General features: G+C 38.8%; 1 long non-coding RNA gene across 5 annotated transcripts in view; it reads left to right on the forward strand.

The window, feature by feature from the left end:
• LOC139633816 (uncharacterized) overlaps nucleotides 1–23,812 on the forward strand; it is a 147,677-nt gene that overhangs the window by 85,162 nt on the left and 38,703 nt on the right. For 3 of the 5 annotated variants that reach the window (XR_011693829.1, XR_011693827.1, XR_011693833.1), the window contains 2 exons: nucleotides 2,965–3,017; nucleotides 3,158–3,221. This is a non-coding gene — a long non-coding RNA (uncharacterized lncRNA). The remainder of the gene's footprint in view (nucleotides 1–2,964; nucleotides 3,018–3,157; nucleotides 3,222–23,812) is intronic. The other 2 variants (XR_011693835.1, XR_011693836.1) reach the window with 1 other exon arrangement.

Raw genomic sequence — 23,812 nt, forward strand, 5'->3', positions numbered from 1 at the left:
CAACCTAACCTAATGAGGGCAGGCCAAACAACAGAAGGACCTATAATGCAATAAAGTTCAACAACACCACAGACGTCTTCTAAAATGATCATCATGTTGGATCAGCACCTCTCTGAACTGAACTGACTGAGTAACATAACAAGGCATATAACCACATTTACAGATATTTTATTTTCATTCTATCATAGCCATCAAGTCTGTACCTCAATGCAGAAACAAACATTTCAGTGTATAAAACAGAAAACACCGGATCTCAGAGAATATAAAAGATGTACACAATTCATAAGAATAGTAAAAAAAACACACAAGCTCCAGTACATGCCAGTATGGCTTACAGCTCCACAAAACATCACCATGACACAGTTTCATTGCTCACTATCACTTATCAAAATCCACAAGTTAAAACTAATGCTGTATAATATAAAAATAACATATGAAAATTCATTTTAAAACTTTACGTGCTAATTAATATTTAGTAACTAAAAAGCTACTTTTCTTCTGACATCTGTTGGTAGAAAATCATCATTACATCTCATCTAAGTTACTGAAACATAGGGGCTGTACAACTCTTCTCTACTCTTCTGTAAGCTGTACAAATGTTAGTGAGGACAGCAAAAGCACACATCCTGAGCTGAGAGGAGGCGAGAAAGTGAATATTGGTTCCTGGGTCCTCAGGCAAAGAACAACTGAGATTTAAGGGACCTGTGTAGTGGCGGGGCATGCCTAGACCACTAGATGGGGCTATTGATCTTTCATATCACTTGTCGTCAGAACTTTGTTATTTATTGCTATTGTTAACAGGTATGGAATTGTCAGTTTGGTTGCCAACCCCCCCCCCCCCCCCCCCCAAAAAAAAAAAAAATAAAAATAAAAAAATATTTAAAAAATGAAAAAAGATGACAGCAATGTGGAGTCACCTGGTGGATGCCACCACAGGAGTAGCTACAACTCCCTCCATCACACCATATATGAGCACTCTGTCTGTATGGTGAGTACTATCAGGAAGAAAGGTATGGGCCCCACAGCATATACCCAATCAATAAAAAACATTTCATCAGCTCAATTGCAGCACTAAACCCCAGGGTGAGCTGAGGCCATTGTCAGCATGATGTGGATATACTGACCGGTGTACAACAGGTGACCATTTCTACCCTGTGATGAACTTTTACCATACCAGTTTCCTCCACTGTAGCTCTAAGTTTATGTAGTTATCCTGGTACATTGTTATCCATTGGTTATCCAGTTTACAGCCAGCATATAGTAAGCATGTTATCCCACAACACACAAGGGGGCCTCCAGTCAGTCAATGACATGTACACCTTTAGTTTACAGAAGTGACTCCGGGCTTATAATAAATATGAGGCGGGCATGAAAGTTTCCATAACTTTGAAGTGTATCTCTAAAAAGGGGGTTTGAGACAGTGTTTAACCTGGACTAGTCTCTACCGCCTCGCCGATTAGTCTCCTCAAACACCTGTATGCTTACATTGTGGGGATAATTTATCATGAAAAAAATAAAGAAAACTTGATTTTGTCGTTAACCTGAGGGGTATTCCTACTGTATGAAACTATGAAGGTGTTATTTAAACAATACAAGGCCAACTAATTATAAATCTGATAGAGCATTGTTTTGAGTCACTGCTGTGTATCCTAACTGACTTGCACAACTTTTTGCACCCATAGGACCAGTATAAATGACTGATGACTGTAATATGCTCATGAAAGCCTTGTCCTTCCAAGATTTTGAAAGTTTCTCATATGCAAAGTAGGGATATCATAACAGTCTGTTTTTCCCTGGTCCTCACCCAAGTCTGTCAATATCAACTTTGATTATAATTTTTTTTCATTACATTTAGTCGACAGTGACGATGACATGAAAATTAGTTTGAATGCTTGACATCTATATAGCTCCAATTATATTCTGATTATTTCCTGGAACATATTGGATGTGACCTGCAGTATTTTACAGTGTAGTATGATGTTATAGCAGGGTGTTAGAGATGAGATTTAAACTCAAAATGCTGTTTGTTTCTTTGAATGTAGCAGTCACAGCTTGGCATTTTTTACAGCTGATGTACAGCTGATGTAATGGGGTACACAAAGGACTGGACATGGATTGGGGTTGATATAAGTAATACTGATCCATCAGAAGATACTTAGATTGGCCTCAGTCCCAGTCTAAAGTAGCCGATCAGTGGACCACCCAACTAGCCTCAGTCTCCACATATCTCCTTAGATATTAGATATTAGGCCACGTCCCACATGTTGGCGTATGGAGGGCGAGAAAGGCCATACTCACAAATATTTTTTAATCCTCTAGTTAACAAATCTTTGATTTACATAATTATCCTCTTATCTTGAGATAACGGAGCTTTGTTATGTTGAGATTACAGAATAATTATCCCATTATATCGAGAAAACAAAGTCATCTTGACATAACAAGTCTCCATTATCTCGAGAAAACTGAAAAATTATCCTGTTATCTTGAGAAAACAAAACTCTGTTATCTTGAGATAACGGGATAACGGCTTACTTAAAAACCATTCAATATTATTTAAATTGAATATATTGTATTTTAGCACTCTTCATCGGAAACCACAGTTAAATTTTCTTGTCATGTTGTTCTTGTTCGGCTCTGTTTTAGAGTTAGCTAGATTTCTTCCAGTATGTGCTTATTGAAGAAAAAAAAAATCAGAGTGAACCAGAATAATATGCAAGGCTAATGTTGAAGAAAGTAGAAGGGGCTACTGTTTGGGAGCAGCGTTAGTTAGGCTTTACTGCAGAGTCTATATTTGTAATGCTGCTATTCACTGTGCAGTGGTAAACAGTACTTAATAGTAAAAGTGCTGTGCCAGAAACATGCTACTGTTCAAAATAAAGTTGACCTAATGGTAAATAAATTATACAAAGTGTATACTCATGGATGTGCATGACATTAATATTGAAACTCTCTCCTGTGGTGCAGTATCAGAAGAAAAAAGAGAAAAAAAAGCCAAGCGGGCAGAGACCACTGAACAGGTCAGAATTTAGACTGAACTTAATGTTATTTAATGCAACAATTATTTGTGATTTGTATATTGTATGCACTGTACGTCATAAATGGTCATTCACATTAAGTGCAAGAACAAAATGTAAAAGTATGAAATTCTTGTTGTCAGAATAGGCATCACAGTCTCAGAAGGAGAAAGACAACACCTGAGGAGGAAAGACAGAGGCAATGAGGTAAGTTGTATCGTTTTCACACAGACCATGATATTGGTTTAGTGGTCGATGTTATTGTGGAACATTTTTCACATGGCTTATTGAACTGTGCCATAATCAGTGATTCAAGAAAACACTTTTTCTATGGCACCCTTTAAGCTATTGTAGTTGTTGGTGCTAGAGAAAGGGGTGTGGAAAGTGACACAGAGATTGGAAGCAAGTGGTTGGACACAGAGAGCAATACTAAAGAGAGTGACTAGATGTCCTGTTTAAATTGTAATTTTCCGTACTGTTGGGCATTTCTCTCTTGTCAGCAATGTTTTTCGTCCTAACTGAATGTAAATTTTGATATGACCTTGATGATCTTATCATTATATTAGGGACCGTATAGCTCTCTGTTCTGAATGGTCAAGGTTTCTTCTGTTGCTGTCTTTGTGTGTGTGTTGAGTTTCTGACCACATGGATATTGCAGGAATTGTGACTGGTCAGCATGGGATGTATTCATTTTCTCAAAGTTTCTGATGCTGGTAGTGAATGTTGAGAGTAAAGACAACATGATGTAAGTCTCAGTAATCTGGTTTTGAGTAGCACACATGCTGCGCACCATGATTTTTGCTCCCTGTTGCAGTGAATGAATTATTCTGATACAGTTGTTTCCTACTCAAGGCAAACCATCCTCTGGTTGCTCTTATCAAAAAATGAATGTAAGTGTGTAAACACAGTCACGTAGGGTAAAGCATGATATGGCCTGTTAATGCACAACATGTCCATCTAACATTGCCATGGTGGGATAGATCTGAATGGATCTACTGTACACCATGATGCACAAGTATAATTCCACCTTTAATTATCAAATGGTCTCTAGTGTGTATCATCAAATTTCTGAATTTCATACCCCACTGATTCTCTGCTTAGTAAATATCTCGATCATCTAGTTGGCTTTTGCAAATGAGAGAGGACAACAACAGCTAGAAAATAACAGGACTGTTTCATGGTGGTTGCAGTGTGAAACTTTAGTATTGAAAACACACATTAGGTTTTGAGATGTTTTGCTGTGCTTTTGCTTTGCCGCTGTGGAGCAACAGGAGACTATAGCTTGAAGGAGGATTGTTTTTTTTTTCATCACAAACTTCAAATATAATTTGATGGTCTTGATGAGCTAATGGTTGATCTGGGTTTTCTTTATCTGCAGTGTGGTGAAATGCGGCATATGTGTTGTGAAATTTGTGAATATATATTCATTTTTTAAATGTCTGTTGGCGGCTTTTTTCACTTGTATATCTGTTCACAAGTTGCAGTGCAATGGGCTCTCACAGTAGTCTGTGTTATAAACCTCTTATCGCTACTCATTATCATTTGTTCAGCAATTGAAATAGATTTAGTGTTGGTTGTGTTTATTGATTGTGTTGTGCTCAATGAAGGCTGTTTCTATTGGTTTGTAGAAACAATTGATGAATCAGAGTTTTGAAGACCAGTTAGATGGCTACATACGAAACGATCACACGCTTGGATGAGATCAAAGCAGCTTTACAAGTTGTTGTAAGTCAACTTTAAAGTCATAAATTGGCATATTTTATAGACTTTGATGGAAAAAGGTCAATAACTGCTCCTAGCAACTGCTCCTGAAGCCTCTGTATCAGTTGAAAATGATGTTGGGAGTTTGGATACTTCACATGCTCATAATTTATTATCACAAAACAACACGAAAACTGCACCTGGCTAATATGAACACAATCTCAGGTTATATGTAGCAACCTGATTTTGAGGCTATTAATGTGGTGGCAAACAGGCTTGAAGTGGATAGGAAGAAACGTAAGTTAACAAAACATACATAAGGGAAGCATTTATCATAGTTATTTGTATTTTTTTGATGCAACAGGAGTGTACAACCAGCATTTCTCCACACAGGAACAAGTGTTGTACAAACAGCAGTATGGTTAACATGTGTTGTAAAATGGATCATGAATGGAGATATTAGTATATTGTGCTTCTAAATGGAAGGATAATAATGTTAACAGTCAATGGAGACATAATCAACAGCCCCATTTGGGGCGGCCCAGTAGTTGAGTGGTTAGGGCGCGCACCATGTTGAGTGCAAGACGCTCTTAGCAGGCAGTCGCTGGTTCGACTCCCGACCAGTCCGACTCTTTCCTGCATGTCATTCCTCTCTCTCTCTACCCCCTTTCCTGTCAGTCTCCACTAAGCTATAATAAGGGCATAAAAAGCCCACAAAAATAATTTAGAAAAAAACAAAAAGCACCATTTCCTGTTCTGTGAGCTGAAGTTGGTAGATGGAATTAATCATTTCTGTGATAAATGATAAAGTTATGATGATTTGAAAAACTGTAGGATTTTCGGTTTCCATTAATAGAACTCTGCATTTTCATGCAATACAAAAATTTGTGTGTAAATGTTTGCAGCAGGTCTTTCTCAATATTTTCCCATGCAGCAGGCAAATGTTTGGACTAAATAAACTCGAGTAAATAAGCTTTCATTTGGGCTGTGGCTTGAACAATTAATTTGTCAGGATACAACATGCTTCTTACATTCAGTGGTTGCCTTCTATGAAATACGTGTGTGTGTGTATATATGTATATATATATAATATTATACGTATTATATTATATATATTATATGTATTATATATATATAATATAGGGCTAAGCTTCAAGCAAGACTGGTTAAACATGAAGTTAATAGCAGTCATGCATATTCTAGTGTTTCTTTCCACATATGCATATCCACTCAGCCAGAAACCACAAATGACCTCCAGTTGACTCGACAGCACGGTAAACTCACAGTGACTGTTTAGGAATATAAACCAAACTCTTAATTAAAAGTATCACAGTCATTGATTTCATGTGCGTTTACTGTCGCCCTTTAAACCACGATTGCTCAGAAAATGTTTTTGTTACTGTATGTTCTGCCAGCACAGCCACTGCGTTAAGTTCAAGTGAACCTCCCTATTGACTTCATTGTCTCATGAAGTCGACCTTTGCACTTGAAAAAGCTGAATGATAGTAAAGTTAATGTTGCCTTAGAGGGAATCATATCATTTACATTGCATTCAGATTCAGGGTGTAACGCTGAGCGATGATCAACAGAGCGGCATAATTTGCCATATTTCAGGGCCACTGAGCAGCTTGTCCAACTGACAGAGAGATAGAGAGAGAGAGGGAGAGAAATAGACAGAGAGAGAGAGAGAGGGAGAGAAATAGAGAGAGAGAGAGAGAGGGAGAGAAATAAAGTGAGGAAACAGAGAGAGAGAGAGAGAGAGAGAGAGAGAGAGAGAGAGAGAGAGAGAGGAAAGGGAGGGTGGAGAAGTGGGGATAAAACACAACACTGCGTGCACATGTTGCCCGAAGAACAACAGAAAGGGCTTTGCCTTAAATGATTCAGAACAAAGATTAAATATTTATTGAGGTGAAAGATTCATGTATGCAACATGAACTCATTGCTGTATGGCCACATTACAGTATTTCATGTTCTAGTATCTTGTTTTAAATACAAAAGTGACACATTTTCCTTTTAACAAATATTTCTAAAGCTAAAGAACTGAACTGTTGTTCTTAAAAAAACAAAAACAAAACACATATGTTGATGTTACATTATGTATGCACAACAACTGGCTTCAAATACACAGTACAGTCCATTCAGAATTTCTTTGATAAAACTTTTAAATGCAGATGTTTAGTGTTATAACTGCAGTTTTTCTGATTCAGTGTTAACCATAAGATGATAGATGTAAATAAAATGCTTCATTCAGGGAAACATTTAAATGTTTCTACTGATTCTCCCTCAAATTTAGACTCAGTCCAATTTTCATTACAATAAGAGTCTGTACAGGGAGTCTTGGGTTTTTTAAAAGGTGGAATTGAAGTCGTCAACCTCAGTAATTCTTTTCATTGTTACTGAAGTGTTGACACTGGCCTAATTACACCCTTTTGACATACGCTGCAAGAAACATTTGATTATTTGTCTTGCAAAAAATAGAGCATAAGATTTTTGTTTTCATCTGCTGGGGGGATGTTGACACAAACCACAGGTGACTGGAGGTTTGTCTCGGAAATCCGTGGGGGTCCTTCAGTAGTTGGTATGGGGAAACCAAATTGAATCCTTATGGCTCAGGGTCATGGCAACAGTTCAGATGTTTATTGATTAAATGTCAACTGCTCAGGTGAACGTGATTCATAAGTCAGGGGGGCCTAATTCAACAATCCATCACCAGTAGAGGAACATTGAAACCAACACATCATCACTGCATGTTTAGATCTCATGTTGTGATATACAGTAACTCTACAATGTTGTATGAGTGGTGACAGGTTTCGCTGGGTTTACACCAATGTTAGTTGTTTTTTTAAGTTCTGCATAGACTGAAAGAGCAAAATTAATGTACAATATATTTTCTCAATTTGAGTTCTGGATGAAGATAATGACAAAATGAATGTGTTTTTATGTTTTATGAACAAATTTTTGGGAACTAAGAGAAACAGCTTGGACATTGAGCAATGTGTATTTATTAATATTATTTAAAGCTGCAGTGATTAGTTGATTGCACTGTTACAGCTGATTGACAAACAAATGAATCAGCGTTACTTTGATCATTGATGATTTTATTATTGTAAACTGTGTGATGGCCTCTAGGCCTCCAGACCAGTGTCCTGGTTGTTGGGATCTGGGAAGTGGCTCATTGCGAGTGATGGCTGACACCTGGTGTGACTGCTCACCTGTACGTATATACATAAAGGTGCCTGCGCAGTCAGTCTCTCTCTTCCTTTAGGTTAATTGGTTTGGTTGGACTTTTCATTGATTTATTTTTGTTTTTTCTCTAAGCTTGTACATGTTCATACACCCACACACTACACACATTACTGATCAACTGACTCCATACCTTTTCTTTAAATATTATATTTTTCTTTAAAGAAACATGTGTGGTCGTCACATTTTGTCCTCTGTGACAAAACGGGGGCTCGTCCAGTCAAATTTTGGTAGTTTTAGTTTTTCTTTGCTACTCTTTGGTGGAGTGTCACACATGACTTTGGTGTTTTGTAAGTTTGGGAGCAATCTAATCCATTTCCAGCTCATTTGTTTTAAGTTAAGACAAGTAGTGTTAAAATGTTTGGTGTGGCATTGTTTTGACTGCTGACTCTGAGGCGTGATAACAGATTCTACTAGAGAGTCTGTTGCAGGGTGTTTTTTTTTGTGTGTGACAGAGAAAGTGGTTCGAGCAGCTGGCTTGGGATCACATCCCGGGTTTCTTAGGGGCTCGAAGATTTCATTTTCCCTCTGATGAGTTGCTGGAGCAATGTATGAAGGAACAGCTGATGAAGATTGTTCAGCATTACTCTGTTGAAACTGCCTTCAAAGTTTAGGACATCATTAATTCATATATCTTATGATAACATTGCAGGACATATAGGTGTAAAAAAACCTATAATTGTGTACTCCACCATTTTTCTAGCCACATTTAAAATGCGATGTTTCTGTATAGATAAAGATGTGTCACACTTGTCAAGTCTGAAGCCAACCCAATCAGAATATAAAACCTGCTTCCTTGTATCAAACATCTGATTATTGACTGCGTGGGCCCTCTTCCCCACTCCAAATCAGGTTGTTCGTATTCATTAACTTTGTTAACCTGTGTGAATTTTAACTGTATATACACTTAGCTGTGTATTTCTGACTATCTCAACATTATTGCTAATGGGGGAAACCTCATTAATTTTTCGATGCTCAAATAAATAAATAAAGGAGAACTGTAATGTGTCGATATCCAGCTGCTCATCCACTGTGTGTAATCTCTGCAGAATCCATATTGAAGGCCCTCAGCCTGTTAATTTCTGTGTTTGGGATCCCCAAAATAATACAGAATGATCAAGGGTCAAATTTGAGGGCAAACATGTTGGCTAAAAAGCAAGCATCATTATGTTGGTGAATTTGAGGCTGCCTTGGGTGAAATTTCAGGCAAGGAAGGCCTTCAGCCAGGGGACTGGCGGAGCGGTTTGTTGATAGGTGCAGGACAACTGTAGTGGGGTGTATTAATTTGGTTCTCCAACCCTAAGGGTGACCCCTCGCATGAGACACAGCTCTGGCAGTCCTGGTCTTCATGTGGGCCATGAGCGTACAGTGACACATAACCTTGCCCTGTCACCACCCTCACCAATGTGTCAGCTAACATTACTGTGATTGACGTTGAGCCAGCACTCCAGCCCTATGAGATCTGAGGCTCTGTATAACCTCGCCCTAGCTGTGTACCAGGGCTAGGACATTTGGGGCATGGTACTGGATCATGATGCCATCTGTGTTTATAGCCTGTACCTCTGTTAAACAAGGGCACAAGCCTTTGTAACCTTGTTTAAATAGCTTTTTTCACAGTGTTATCTCAGTTGAATTCTGATTGTATCGCTGTTGCAGACAGATTGTTTAAGAATAAGTGTTTCTGCAGAAAAATATGGAAAAACTGTGCCCTAACTGAACAAAAGGGCCTTTATATCACATTCATAAAATACTCTTTCCTTGAGCTGTATGCAACTTACTTAGAGACAAAAACTTTTATTGCAGTGGTAATATATCCCAATGGCATTGGACACTGTAATAATAATACTATGTATTTATTTATTTTTGTGGTAGTCAGGAGTGTTGGTTCAGGAGCAAGTGAAATAAAACTAACCACTTACAACATGACCAGTAGATGTGCTTGCACATTGGCTGGTTACCCCAGCTGAGGAATAACAGGACAATGAGCCGGACATGTGAGTTACCTCCCTAGAAATGCCTATAAAAGCCCAGTTAATTACTTTTTCTAAAATCCACCTGCGTTACGAACCCAGAAATCTTACTCTTGAAGCAAGGCAGTTTTACACATCCGATTACATGCTAAACTAGACATGTGAGTTACCAGCCCAGGCCTGCAGGCTCCACATTTAACTCTGCTGGTCTTTCATTTACTACCACTGGCCTTTGAGTGACTGCATCCATGGCTTTGGCATTAATGCAGCTCCACCGAACTCATTAGTTCTGTTTCTGGCTCTTTGACGGGTTCATAGTTAGTAGCTAAATAAGGCAACACACCCATTGTTGCTCTGATTGCTGGTGAATGACAGAATGTAAAGGTTATTACTTTAGTTATAGTGCAACATGGCTTGATAATATATTACACACCCATCCAGTGATGTGATGGTGCTCGGACAATCCACAGGTGAAATCTGATGGTGATAAATCTTATGTCAGGGGCCTCTGTAGCAACACCACTGTGCACCTTGAGTCAGAAGCAGGAAACCAGTTTAAGTGGGAGCTATAAGTCATCTGCCTACCTAGACACACACACTATACAGCAGATGAACGCAATAGAATTGTCCAACAGTCTCACCACAGCTCCAAGAAATGATTAAACAACCCATGTTACAAAAGTGTTCAGAAATCGCAAAGCTTGTGACAAAACCTTAGGTAGGAAATTGTGTTTGTGGCTAAGTAAGAATGATTTAATTGGGTAGGCTGTTACTTAGAATATGTCAATCATACCTGTTAGTCAGTCATTACTATACCTCCAATACATACGGTCTTGAGAAACACTGAGTTGAAAGGCTTCATGTAATGGGCTTGTTTTTGAAAAATACTCCTCTTCTGGGAAGGGTCTGTCTTGTAAAGCTTGGTATCCTCAGTGTGAGTTCAAACTGCAGTCAGAAGCGTCACTAGCTCTGCTGTGTTGTTTCACAGAATGTGAGCTTCCCTCTGACTGTAGGAGTTTAATAATGCATGTCAGCTGTGTTCAGGCACTGCACTGAACCCCTACATGACCTGAGCTTTCCTGCCATTAAATCATCGCTGACCGTGGGGAGAATAAGATGCATTGAAATATTGATTATCGTATAGAAGACTCTGCTTTTTATGTGCTGCTGTGGTAACTTTATACAGTGAATAGAACCTGTAAAAATGCCTCCACAGCTCCGGTGGAGACTCCTGAGAGCAGCACTGATAGTGATACAATAGAAAAAACCCCCAAATCTGTTGCTTTTTGTCTGATATTTGACCAAGTCATATATATTACTTTACCAGGTAGTTAAATTTTCGTACTCATACCATACCACAACACACAAAACCACAACAAAGAAAACAAAAATAAATTTAAATAAATCTTTTATAAATGGTGATCGTGATCACTATCAAAATAAATAGCTGTTTTTCAAGTCAGACCAGTTGTCTGGCTTGAAAAATGTCAGTCACAGCTGCAAGTGAGCGATGTTACTTTAGAAAAAGTCTCCTTGTTGACAAATAAGTGACAATAGTGTTCGCCTCACAATGTATGCAATGCTACATACATAGCATTACAGAAACCTCTGCTGACTGCACTACTTTCTTCTTCCTGGTATTGGGCATCATTCATGTTTGAGCTGGCAGCCTGCTGGTCGCCAGTGCAAGTAACGATAATGACTGCCCTTTGGGCAACATAGCCTGGCACCCCACTGCACCATAAGTGGGGCTATAACAGTATCTAATTTATCACTGCGGTATTGTGAAATTCAAAATGTTTAAAAAAAATTCTATTTTCTACAAACTATGTGTCCAAAATAACATCTATTGTTTTTTCCTGCTCTCACATAGCATTTTACTAAGAGTCTTCAGACAGTTTTAACTGCCCTGAATAAAATGTTTTAATGTGTTCAAATATGAAGATAATGAGTAACCACATACTGTCCAGTAAGTGATTTAAATTATCTCAAAAAATAAATGGGGAGGGAGAAGATCTGTGATGGGGGTGTAACTTTCTCCATATTCTGAAAGGGACATTAATTGAAAAACGTGTGTGTGTGTGTGTGTGTGTGTGTGTGTGTGTGTGTGTGTGTGTGTGTGTGTGTGTGTGTGTGTGTGTGTGTGTGTGTGTGTGTGTGTGTGTGTGTGTGTGTGTGTGTGTGTGTGTGTGTGTGTGTGTGTGATTGCGCAGCACTGTTAGCACCGCATGAGTTTGATGTGCTTTCACTCCTCGTCGCTCTCTGCGTTTCAGTTAGAGCCGCTCCGGTGTGGATAAATAGACTTTTGTTTTTATAGACTCATTGTTATAACTCCAATATAGAGTCAATTTCTGTTAATATTAGATATGAAGTATAATCCTGTAAACCAGTGCATTTCTCTTCTCTTATTATAGTCTAGGAATCTGAACACCACACAGAATTTTATCACACTGGACGATATCCTGCATAACAGAATCATTCATTGACCTCTGAATGAACCACTGTAAAAGGGATATGGGGGAGGGTGGTGGAGAGCAAAATACATGATTGTAATTGCTGTAATCCAGATGAACACAAGTGACTGACCCGCATGAGCACAACTAATATAGCTCAAGATTAAAACAAAATTCCTGCTGATCTATAGAGATAACGCTGGATACAAATATTCAGAGTATGAAAAAACAAAAAATGACTCAACAAGAGGCCTGAATGATGACTGAAGCCCAGATCAGTGAAGAGCCACAGTGATGGTTGTCCTTGGACGTTTCTCTCATCTCCACACAGGATCTCTAAGGTTCAGCTAGAGTGACCATTGTGGTCTTTGTTACCTCTCCTGCTAAGGTCCTTTTCCCTGATTGCTCAATCAGACCAGGTGTCCAGAAGAGTCCTGGTCGTTCCAAACTTATTCCATTTTAGATTCATGGAGACCACTGTGTTGTCATCCCCAGATCTGTCCCACAACACAATCCTGTCTTTGAGCTCTGCAGGCAGTTCCTTCCATCTCATGGTTTGGTTTTTGCTCTGATGGACATTGTCAGCTGTGAGACCTTATATAGACAGGTGTGTGTTTCTCCAAATCATGTCCAGTCAACTGAATTCACCACAGGTGGACACCAATCAAGGCGCAGAAACCTCTCAAAGATGATCAAGATAAAAGGGAGACATCTGAGCTACACTTTAAGTGTCATAGCAAAATGTCTGAATACTTATGTTAATGTGATTGAAATAGTGTTAGATAAATAGAGTTTGTAAAATTCTGTTTTTGCTTTTTCATTATGGAGTATTGAGATTAATGAGATTGAAGATGGAAAAAGTGAATAGAAACAATTTTAGCATAAGACTGCAACGTAACAAACAGTGAAAAAGGTGAAGCGGTCTGAACACTTTCAGAAAGCACTATATCTGCCAGTTGTAGCAGGAACAAAACATAGTGGCACTCATCTTTAATTTCAAAAGGTATTTTATACAAAACAATAAAGAACAGTACTGTATTAACCTTCTGTAGAGAATGCCATGACCTACTGATGAAGTGCATCTTCTCTCCATTTGGTGGTCATCCACAGGGAAAGAGAACAATTAGGCCACAAAAGGAAATGGTCAACATCAGGAAACAATGCTTCTGTTTCTGACCGAGCCATCCCTTTGCCACTTTTTGAAGAAGACAATAAAAGAAGACAGGCAAAACTGAGAGTCAAATCGAAGGTTAATTGCAGCGAGGAAAATGTCAACCAATTTTACCGATCAACCACGAGGGATATGCAACCCTGGTGAAAAAGATGCTGTATATTAGTGTATTAGCTTCCTTTCCATAATGGTCTCCTGAAGAGAGTGATGATGACATATTTTCAGCACTCTGCTCCCCCTCAAAGCATTTCTGTGTGCACAAAAGACAAAGCGGAGAGTGTGTGTGTGTGTGTGATGTGTGTATTCAGCTATGTGTTACATGCCTTATGTCAAAGTCAGTATTGTTATTGGAGATGCAAGCTCCCTGGGAACCGACAGGTGTTGTCACCAGATCTCTGACACCTCTGTTTTCATAACATATCCATTCCCTCCAGTTAGTCTTACCACGACACGTGGTAGTTTGACAACAACCTTTTTGCTGAGGAATATAAACTGTATTTTGGGCCTGATATGCCATGTTTTATCAATATGACAAATATAATAGTGAAAATGAAATATACTTTGTTGTGCTTCTCACGGCTTTAAAGCTGTTTTGGAAAGCTTTCACTGTGGTGGTTTTTGAAAAATCACAGGTGTGAATTTAACTGCTTGTGTGTGTGTGTGTGTTTTTGAATGGTTGTTACAGCATCTCAGTGAAATTGAAATCTCAAGAAAAGTTTTGATGAGAAACGTTAAAGGGCTATAAGGGAAAGGAAGTAAAGATTGTGCTATTTTTAAAGTTAATCTTAGCCAGAATGTCACTTTGGTGCAGCAGTTAAGAGGAAATTGGACTTCAGTTGAAAAATGAAAATAATTGCCAAATTGAGTTTTTACACACACCAAGTTGTTATATTTGTAATGACTTCACATTTTCTGTGACCTGGAATGATGTACAGTATAGTCTAGAGCTGTAGTCCTCTAAAGATTTTATGTCATATATCTGGCCTCCAGTTAGTGAAACATAATGCTATATAATTATAAAAAAAAAAAAATAGAAATCTCACAAGTGAAAAAAATAACCAAATGCACTGACATTTACAATTGATTTGGACCATAATCGTTACAGTATTGTTAATTAAATTGATTAGCTCATGCAACTGCATACTTATTGCAACCTTATTGAGGTGACTCTAGCACTGCAGCACTCTGAGTAACCCAGTGCTATCACTAACATTAAATCATGCTGTCATACCCTATAGTCTTTTTTGTGCTTCTGACAAAGGGCAGCTTAGCCTTGATCTTCCTCACAGGACCATAGAGACTAATGATAATAAAAAGGATTACCCTTGGTATATGAAAAGGTGCTGTAGTCCAGTCTTAATTGGTGAGTTCCCTTGCTAAGTTGATCTAGTCTTCAGGCTGCCAGTTAGTGAACTGGTCAATTAATCTTCCCTCTCTCATAATGAGGTGGGGGATTTCAGATGGAGGGTCCTTCACACAAAGACAGACAATGTGCCCAAAGGATCTTCGTCCCTGCACCAAGTGACCTGACAATTAAAAAATGTACCTCCCTACTTCCCCCTCCTCACCAGGTGGCAAATTGGTCTGACCCAACCTCATATCAAAAGGACTAACCATGACTTCAAATCAACTTCACAGGCAAAAAAATGGGGAAAGGGCAGTATCCTCCATGAAATAAGATTGTTGTTATAAGACTTTTGGCCTCATATCATTCTGCCTTCCTCATTTAAAATCAAATGAAAAGAGGCTTGTTGGATCCTCCCTGCTGTGTGTCACAAAGGTTTACCCCCTCAGAGGAGCTAAATGTTTAGGGTTAAATGTACTTGACCTTGCATTGTAGCAGGCTTATTCTATTCTATCTGTTTAGCGAGAAAGAGGATATTAGAGGGACCAGTCACAATCAAAGTCAAAATAAAAATCAGTGATCAAAATCTTGACATCTGATCTTCTTCTTTTGTTGCCTGTACTCTATTTATATATTTTATCTTTGCCAAAAGGTGTGGGTGAAAAAATGAGAATCACGATTATCTTTTGTGATTCTGATTTGATTAATAAATTCCAAAAATCAGTTTTTGTAATAACATTACATTGATGGGAAAGAAAGGTGGAACTCCTTCATGTTAGTGCAACACCCAGACAGTGTACAACACATGCTCGAGTCATCTTGTAGCTCATCTTGGAAAAAAAGCAGGAATTTGGGTGTGTTTTGGATGTAATAATTATCTTTGCAAAACAAATGTATTTTCACCCCATCACTTTCAGACAAACGTTAGCAGAGTACCAAACTCTAGCACAAACAACCAAGACCAGCTGGTCAGCTTGCACTACAACCACCAATGGCAACCACTCTGGTGGGGCAAAGAAATAACTCAGTCCATAGTCTGTTTCATTTCAAAAGTCCTGCATCTGTACAGTGTTTTGGATAATTTTGCCCTTCTCTGGTTATAAAGCTTCAGTGAGAGAGTCTGTTCTGCTGGAGGTAAAACATTAACAACAGTTCAGCAGAGCTTTGTTCCAGGACACACACCCATCCTCTGTTTTAATGAAGAAGATTTAACCAGTGATGTTGGTCAAAAAATTACACTTTCATTATTTTCATACAGGAAGAAGACTGTAATATGCTTTGTTTGGGTTAGCCAACACAACGCATGCTATTGTTTGGGTATTAAAAGCTGGATATACAGCAGAGATGAATGATCCTTCAGAGGAAACTTTCCACTGGCAAAGAGAGAGTTAGCTCAATAGTCAAAGTTTTGTAGATAAACATGGTAACAAGTGGTGTTGGGATATATTGGCTATTTAAAGTCCTGTCTGACCAGCTAGTAAATGAGACAGTCCCAAATAGAGCAAGGCTTAAGTCCAACAGGAAACAGATTGGTGAAATGTATTGTTAATGCTGCTGAAAATACGTGCCAAAAAAGACAAAAATTACTACAATCTTAGTTTATCACCTGTAGTATTACTGTCCAATAAAGATCCAATAGACTAAAACTGTCTCTGTTCGCAACTATGCTATCTATTCAGAAATTGTTAATTAACTTTCTTCAGTAATACATGTACAACAGCCACTATTTGTCATTCAAAGTAATATATATATATATATATATATATATATATATATATATATGTATATTTTCTAGTGAATGAAAAGATTTCTTTAATGCCTGTTATCTTTATAAAACAGGCCTCTACTTTAAATATGTTGTAGAGAGTCAGTTTTGCGTTGTTGAATTATGAAGAGATCGTTTTGTGCCTTAGTGAGTAACAGTGTCTTGATTACAGCTCAGTGACCAGCCATTAAGGTTGCTGGTGACATTTTTTGAGTTCACTGTTGAGAGTCAGTTGCTACAATCCTCAGTGATCCATGACTTCACCAGGTGCTACCATGCAGAACAGAGGTACAAACCAGGAATTAATCCACTCACTGCCTCAACCTGGTTGTTTGACCCCTGACATTTCAACATTGTCTGCTAAAATTTAGACACCAGAAGAATTTGACTGAAATCCCCACTTAGATGTCTCATTTTTATAGGCAATGTAAACCCAAACTTATTTGAATTTCAAGGATATATAACATTAAAATCCATGTTTGGACCCATACTTGAAAGTGGGTTTTTGTTCATGTAGCTTTTATATGTAGTGTGGACTTGACTCAGATATGCTCCAGGAACACACCGACCCACCAGGTTTTGTCCCAGTATGGCCGATGGCCTGTTCGACTATGATAGGTTTTGTTTTACCTGGGTGGTATACGTCGGTCGTATGCTGCCGGTGAATAATGATAGCTATTTAAATCTATGTTTCTCTGTTTTCTTTCTCTCTTTCCTTCTTGCCTTAGCTAGGTGTGGACATGTCTCCACTTCTTCTCTTCCTCTATCATTTCAAATTAAAAGCCCTCTGCAGAGTCGTGTAATTGCAACTGCATGACAGCAATAATTTTATAGTGACGGGCTGCTGCTGCAAAATGTATATGGTGGAAACACTGAAAGCAGAACGAATGGTGAAGGTAAACTAACAATATTTACTTACAACTGGCTAACATTAGCCACCCTTAACTGCTGGTCGCGCCAGAACAACTAAGACTGTAGCAGCAAAACCCCTGAGTGTAATGAAAAGGTCAATGGTGTATTTTGTTGCATGAATTCAACTTTTTATTTGTAAGACCAACAATGTGTTACAGTTACATAGTCTCACTTCAAGTGTCGCCTGTGGATCAACAGCTCACTAGGTCAGTTACTAGCAATAATTTGCTATGAAATGTTACAGAATTTGAAATTATGGATGGCAGAGTGTGTTTTTCAATGAGTAGATAGTAGTCGTAGTAGTAGTAGTATCAGTGATTGGCATTCATTGAAAGGCTTTAAAAATGCATTTATGAGAATACATCTTATCCTGTGTCTGCCTTCCTTCCTCCCTTTTTGCTCTTTGGATTTCCCTGAAAATACAGTTATGTTTGAGGGTTTCTATATGTTAGCATGACGACATAATGACTCACAAATAAAAGTATGAATGCATTGCGGTAAGCTATTATTCAAAGTCTTTATCTCTTAGGTTATGAAGGTTATGCAATATGCCCATAGAAGAGTAACTGGCCCATAGAACATTTCACCTATAGTTTAAACATGGTATTCAGTGGGAGAACACTACATCTAACCTTTCAGAAAAAAGCAGAATTGTTTTTTTTTTCTGTGGATGCTATTGCTCATAACATATATTTCGAACAGAATACGTCTAAACATGAACTTGACCTTGCTCATTTTCAATTTATGGTGACTGAATTGTTCAAATATTAAAACCCCTGTGAGGGATGATTTAATAGCGAGAGTACCCTAAGTATGGGTCAAGATCAGAGTCAAGTTTTTTTGGCTGTGTCTTGTGGAGTGCAGACTCCACCGAGAGTAATTATTTGTGGAGGGTTTAGGGCCCTGAGGGTGACGGAGTTGGCGGGAGGGGCAGAGGGTGCGCTGAAACGGAAAGCACGCCAGTCCCACTCATGGTTGATGCTCAGTGAATCTGAAAGGTCATGTCATGTTTTCTGGCAATTGACTCGATTGGTTTGGATTCTGCAACATAAGGCCGGGACAGTGGTGTGTGTGTGTGTATGTGTGTTTATTTATGTGTGTATGTGTATTTCTGCACATTTGCTGGGAAATGTGCCCCTGGGTTATTTTTTGCATTGACCTTATTACCCTGCACAGTGACAAGCTTGCCACATAACTTGCTCCCTCTGACTCTTTAACACAAACACATCTAGATACAGATATGTGTTAATTGTTGACATCTATAAAACTCTTTAGATATTTGTGAAATGTATTGACTATACCTTCAAATTAACTCATCTGTAATGCACGACTTGGAGTAAAAATAATTATGAAGACTGAAATGCTATGTTAACTATGATAAGGTGTTTTCATTAAATAAATAGATTTTCATAAATGTATGTATATAATACTGGAATATGTCAGTGTGGAAGGACAAAGAGAAACTGTTCATTTTGTGTGTGCTTGTTGCAGTCACCAACTCCCTAAATGAACTGAGACAAAGACAGTATTAGAGCACATTTAATTAAGGTTGATCACAATCATCAAACAGAGACGTTTTACAACCAGCAGCTAGCTCAGACATATTGTACATTCTCTGCTGTGGTCTGTAAGGATGTATCCACTGATATGCCTTCTGCCTTGCAGCCATTTTGTGCAAGTAATTTACCAGAACAATGTAATCTTAACCTCTCGCCTTTATTCATCATCTGGGAGGCTCAACTATCCAGCTATAAATAAAGACACACCGTCAGCCATGGAAAGATTTCTATATGAAAAATGGAAATGTGAAATGGAGCATTAAAAGCTTCCCAATCCAAAAAATTGTCGGTTTTATAATTTAGTGATACTCATTATTATGTTTAATGTATTTGTTTTGGGTATAACTTATTGTCACAAGCATGTAAGTAGTCTGTGTCTGGTTAAAACATGTCCTAGTTTTGTAAAAACATGAAATGAAAGCACCAAAAGGAATGAGTCTGTCCTCTAGGCGATAGCACAACTACATGCAGTTTTACCAGCAAATCCTTTGCCAGCCTTCACTCTGCCATGCCTACGCGGTTGACTCCTGCACTCCAGCGGATCGGTGGCAGAGGTCCAGAATCACTTAGATCATTTTACCCGGGGCACAAAGGGGGCAGAGAGGAGCCACTGACCCTGTGCTCGTCAGGCAGGGTTTTACGCCTCGCTGACTTCCCTGGTGTGACATTTCTCCTGTATTTGCCCCCTCCCAACGCCTCCCCATGTAACCGCCACTGCAGTGCAGAAAAAGATCATTGTCTGTAGAGATATCAATCAAATGAACAGCATCTGGGGTCAATCTGCTGTCAGTGCTCCCTCTTTGCCGTCCCAGCTCTCATGTAAAGTGACAATAATGACACAATGTCAGAAATGTTACCAAATGTAGTCAGTTAACACAAGACGACACTTTGAATCACAGTGTACTTAAACAGAGACCCCGTACCTGTCTCCCTCCCATCACCCAGCACCAGACTTTAACACACTTTAGCACGCTTCTCTCAACATGGTGTGTGTGTGTGTGTGTGTGTGTGTGTGTGGATTCAAGCCCTCCCCATTTCTAAAACAAACACACCCCCTGCTATGGGTCATACAATGGTCATGACATTATTAAAGGATCAATTGTGCCTTAAAACACTGCCTCTCCTCCATGGGGATATGTAGTAGAACAGATGGGGCTTATGCAGAGCGGCTTTAATATCTATTTAAAGTGCTTTAGAGACAATGATCTAATGAGACATTTACATTTTGTTCAGCTGGGTTGAGAAAGCTTTGACCATAGCAACTGTCATCATCTGATATTGCTAGCATAAATGTCCTTAAATTTAGCTGATACACATGATTGGTATGGGCTAGAATTTGGATAAGGTTAAAGTTTTTTCTGTTTTTACCAATTTCAAAGGAAAATACCCAAAACTAAAAGGATTTCCATCTGGATTTGACATCCCTAGTGCCCCAAAGTTCTTGTTTTTCCTGGTAAAAGAAGATGCTGATCACTATAATATACAGTATACAAAGTGCTCAATAAACATTTCAAATATAAGTGAAGAGAAAATGGGGAGAAAATGCAGAATAGCTTTTGGTTATCTCTTGGTTAATAAAGAAAGAATAAACTCCACAGTGTTGGTGTAGCAGTTGGTATTTTCTGAATCCAATTTTCAATTTCTGTTGTATACATAGTATACATTTTGATATGCAAATAAACACCCACAAGTTCCTAGATTTTCAAAACATTACAAAAAATTTCAAAAAATGGAAACTTATATAGCATTTGAATTTTAGAAACTGATTATTGGGATGACTGTCATATAGTTAACACATGAGGAGGGATACTCAGTGCATGTGATGATGGAGGTCCTGGACATTATTCCTATCCATAAGCTGCTGTCAAGGGAGTTGTGAAGACAGGGTTGGGAAGGTAAAAGTGAGGACATGCTGTGCTGGGATCAACACGTGTCTGCAAAAGCCTGGAGGTTCCACAACAATCTGTTCCAGTTGGTTCACTCTTGTGCTGTGACCTCAATTTTTGACTGCTGTTGGAGCTTCCTTGCAGTCTGGTTTGACACAAGAGCAGTACAGGCAGCACTACACCCGCCCAGCCGAGCAGAGGGGGGCAGAGTGGAAGAGCTGCTTGAATATCAAACAATGAAGCTGAGGAGGAACATTGAATTAACATCCGTGTATCCTGGGCTGCAAGAGCATCTCCAACTTGGCAATCCTGTGAAATGACACTTTCAATTGGGGTCAATTGGACGCCTGCTTCTGGATTTCAGGCAGCTTCTCTGCCTAGGGGTAATCAAGGGCTGCAGATATAATTAGAGTAACAGGCTTTCATACTGTAGTTCAAGCAGTGCAGCTGAACGTTTGAGAAACACTAGGGGTCAGTGGCAGTCCATGCAATCATGTAGTGAAGAGAGCACTTCCCACCATGTATATCATCACTTTTAGCTTTGATCAGAGGACAGAATTTGTAGTAGCTGACCTTAGGTGACAGTTGATACATTTAGATGACACTTTTGCAGCAATCAGGAATTTGTTGCAATTTTGTTTGTGGTCCTAAATTTTTATTTTTATTTTTTACCACAAACGCAACTGCTGCAAAAGGTTAATCATTAGACCACCATTCAGAGCATTACCAATATTTCGACATATCAATTTGCGTAATTTATTTCTTAAGTAGGCATCTCTTCTCTGCTGTCTCATTTGATGCTGAAGGTGTGATTGTGTGTTCTGAGCGCTGTATGTTACTTCCTCCACTTCCTCTCAGTGGCACAGCAAAACATCTCAGCAGTGGTGACACTGTGGTCTAGTAATTATCTAATTGTTCGAGCTATGTCTATCTTTGATTTATGGCCTTGTATCAGTGGCTGACCTGATTTATAATGAGTTTCCCCCACTTGTGAAAATATGAACCTGAATTATGTGGCACTGGTCCAATTATTTCTTTGTTTGGCTGAGGCTCCTGTCAACATTGACGTTATGCATCACAAATAGCTGCCATTGAAGCTTTCACCTAATAACAATAATATGATCCATCATTTTAGATTGGCCCAATCACACCTCCCACCGTGTTACCTACTTCATCTATCATTGTGTAGATGTACCCTTATCCCTAAAGATTGTAATCAGACATTTTTCTCTAATGGATTATTGGTAGTTCATCAGATTAGAGTTTTCATCACAATGTTTATCAATTTCACACCTGCCAAGTACAGTACATGATATCATGGTCATCACTGCAATACTGTGTCTGGAAAAAACCACAAAAGCAGTAGCTGGAAAAAATTGACTGCAGCCTCCATTAATCCAGTAGGCCTTCCATTATCAAGTTCAGGCCACAAAGTCAAAAAACTGGGCACTAAGTGGAGCAAGTTGCTTGGCACAAGGACAAAGTTGACAGAAAACATAAGGCCCCCACACACTGTCTGGACAGCGGGAGGCCGTGAGCACATGGGTTGAAGAATAGACCCAGCCGCAAACACATCCACTATACAGATGAGCTGCCCCCTTCAAATTAGCACCGAGCACAGAGACTGCTGCTGGTGTCTGATGAAAAGATGCACGGCTGCCACTATTTGTGCTGCTAAGGCATTCATCAAATTAATTACTGGTGGATACGAGCACCTCTCTGATACCTCTTTATTTTGAGTCCAGTAAATGGGGACTCAGACTAGTGCTGACAGAGAGGCCTAATACACCCAGTCTTTCGCTGCACATAATTAATTGAAATCTTTGCTAGCTTGACAAATTGGAATGATGAATCTATCTTCTATGAATAGCTTAAGAAAAAAATGCATAATCAGTCAAAACCGTACAGTAGAAGCAACATCTTGCTCTCTCTGTCTCACTCACTCGGTCTCTGTCTCTCTGTCTCTCTCTCTTCTGCTCTCTGCAGCATACTATGATCCATTAGGCTGAGGAAGCATGGCTTGTTGAGAAGACTTGCCTTTCTTTCACCACCTCGATTGATAACATTTGCTTCTTACTTTAATAGAGCGGTCAAGGTGGAGAGTTCCTTTGTATAGTTCAATAGAATAGGGGAGAACATAAATCAAACTCTCCTGTTGTTTGCCACAGGAAACAGATGTACTGTAGATCAAATCATAAAATAATACTAATGCCTCATAGTCCATCTATTAATATTTTTATAATAACAACGTGGCTTTATAGTTTATTTTTAAGCTTTTTCTCTGCCCACAATTTTACTGTTTTAGTTCAAAAAAATAATTGCCCATCAGCACAATTTTGGTAGAGTTTGGCATTAAATGGCACTCATAATTCCCCCTGCTGTAACCACCTCTTATAGCAAATGCAGACATAATTTTTTGTAGCTTTAGTTAGTCTAGTATTAAAGTTCCACTCCAGACATGTTTTTAACTACGTACTAATACTCAGCTATGATCAATATTTTGTTCAACATGTTTTTCCCACAGAAAAAGTGAAAAAAAACCAAAAACAAAACTGGGGCTGTAAGCACATCTGTGCTTACTTCCTCATTGAAAAATTTGGAACAGGCCTCATGCTCCGCCCACCACCGCGGCTTGCACTCGGTGAGACAGCAGTTTGTATCAATATGATTAGTGGAGGTAACATTAGAGAGACTCAGCCACATGTAAGCATAGTTAATTGGTTATGTTGTTTGACTTAGATGAGGAGTGCACCAAAATCAACGACAAGCAGTTATATCAGAATAGTTAGCATT

Source organism: Trachinotus anak, unplaced genomic scaffold, assembly GCF_046630095.1.
Source record: "Trachinotus anak isolate AG129_WGS33_773 ecotype Australia unplaced genomic scaffold, CSIRO_AGI_Tana_v1 ptg000002l, whole genome shotgun sequence".
In the NCBI taxonomy this organism is placed as follows: domain Eukaryota; kingdom Metazoa; phylum Chordata; class Actinopteri; order Carangiformes; family Carangidae; genus Trachinotus; species Trachinotus anak.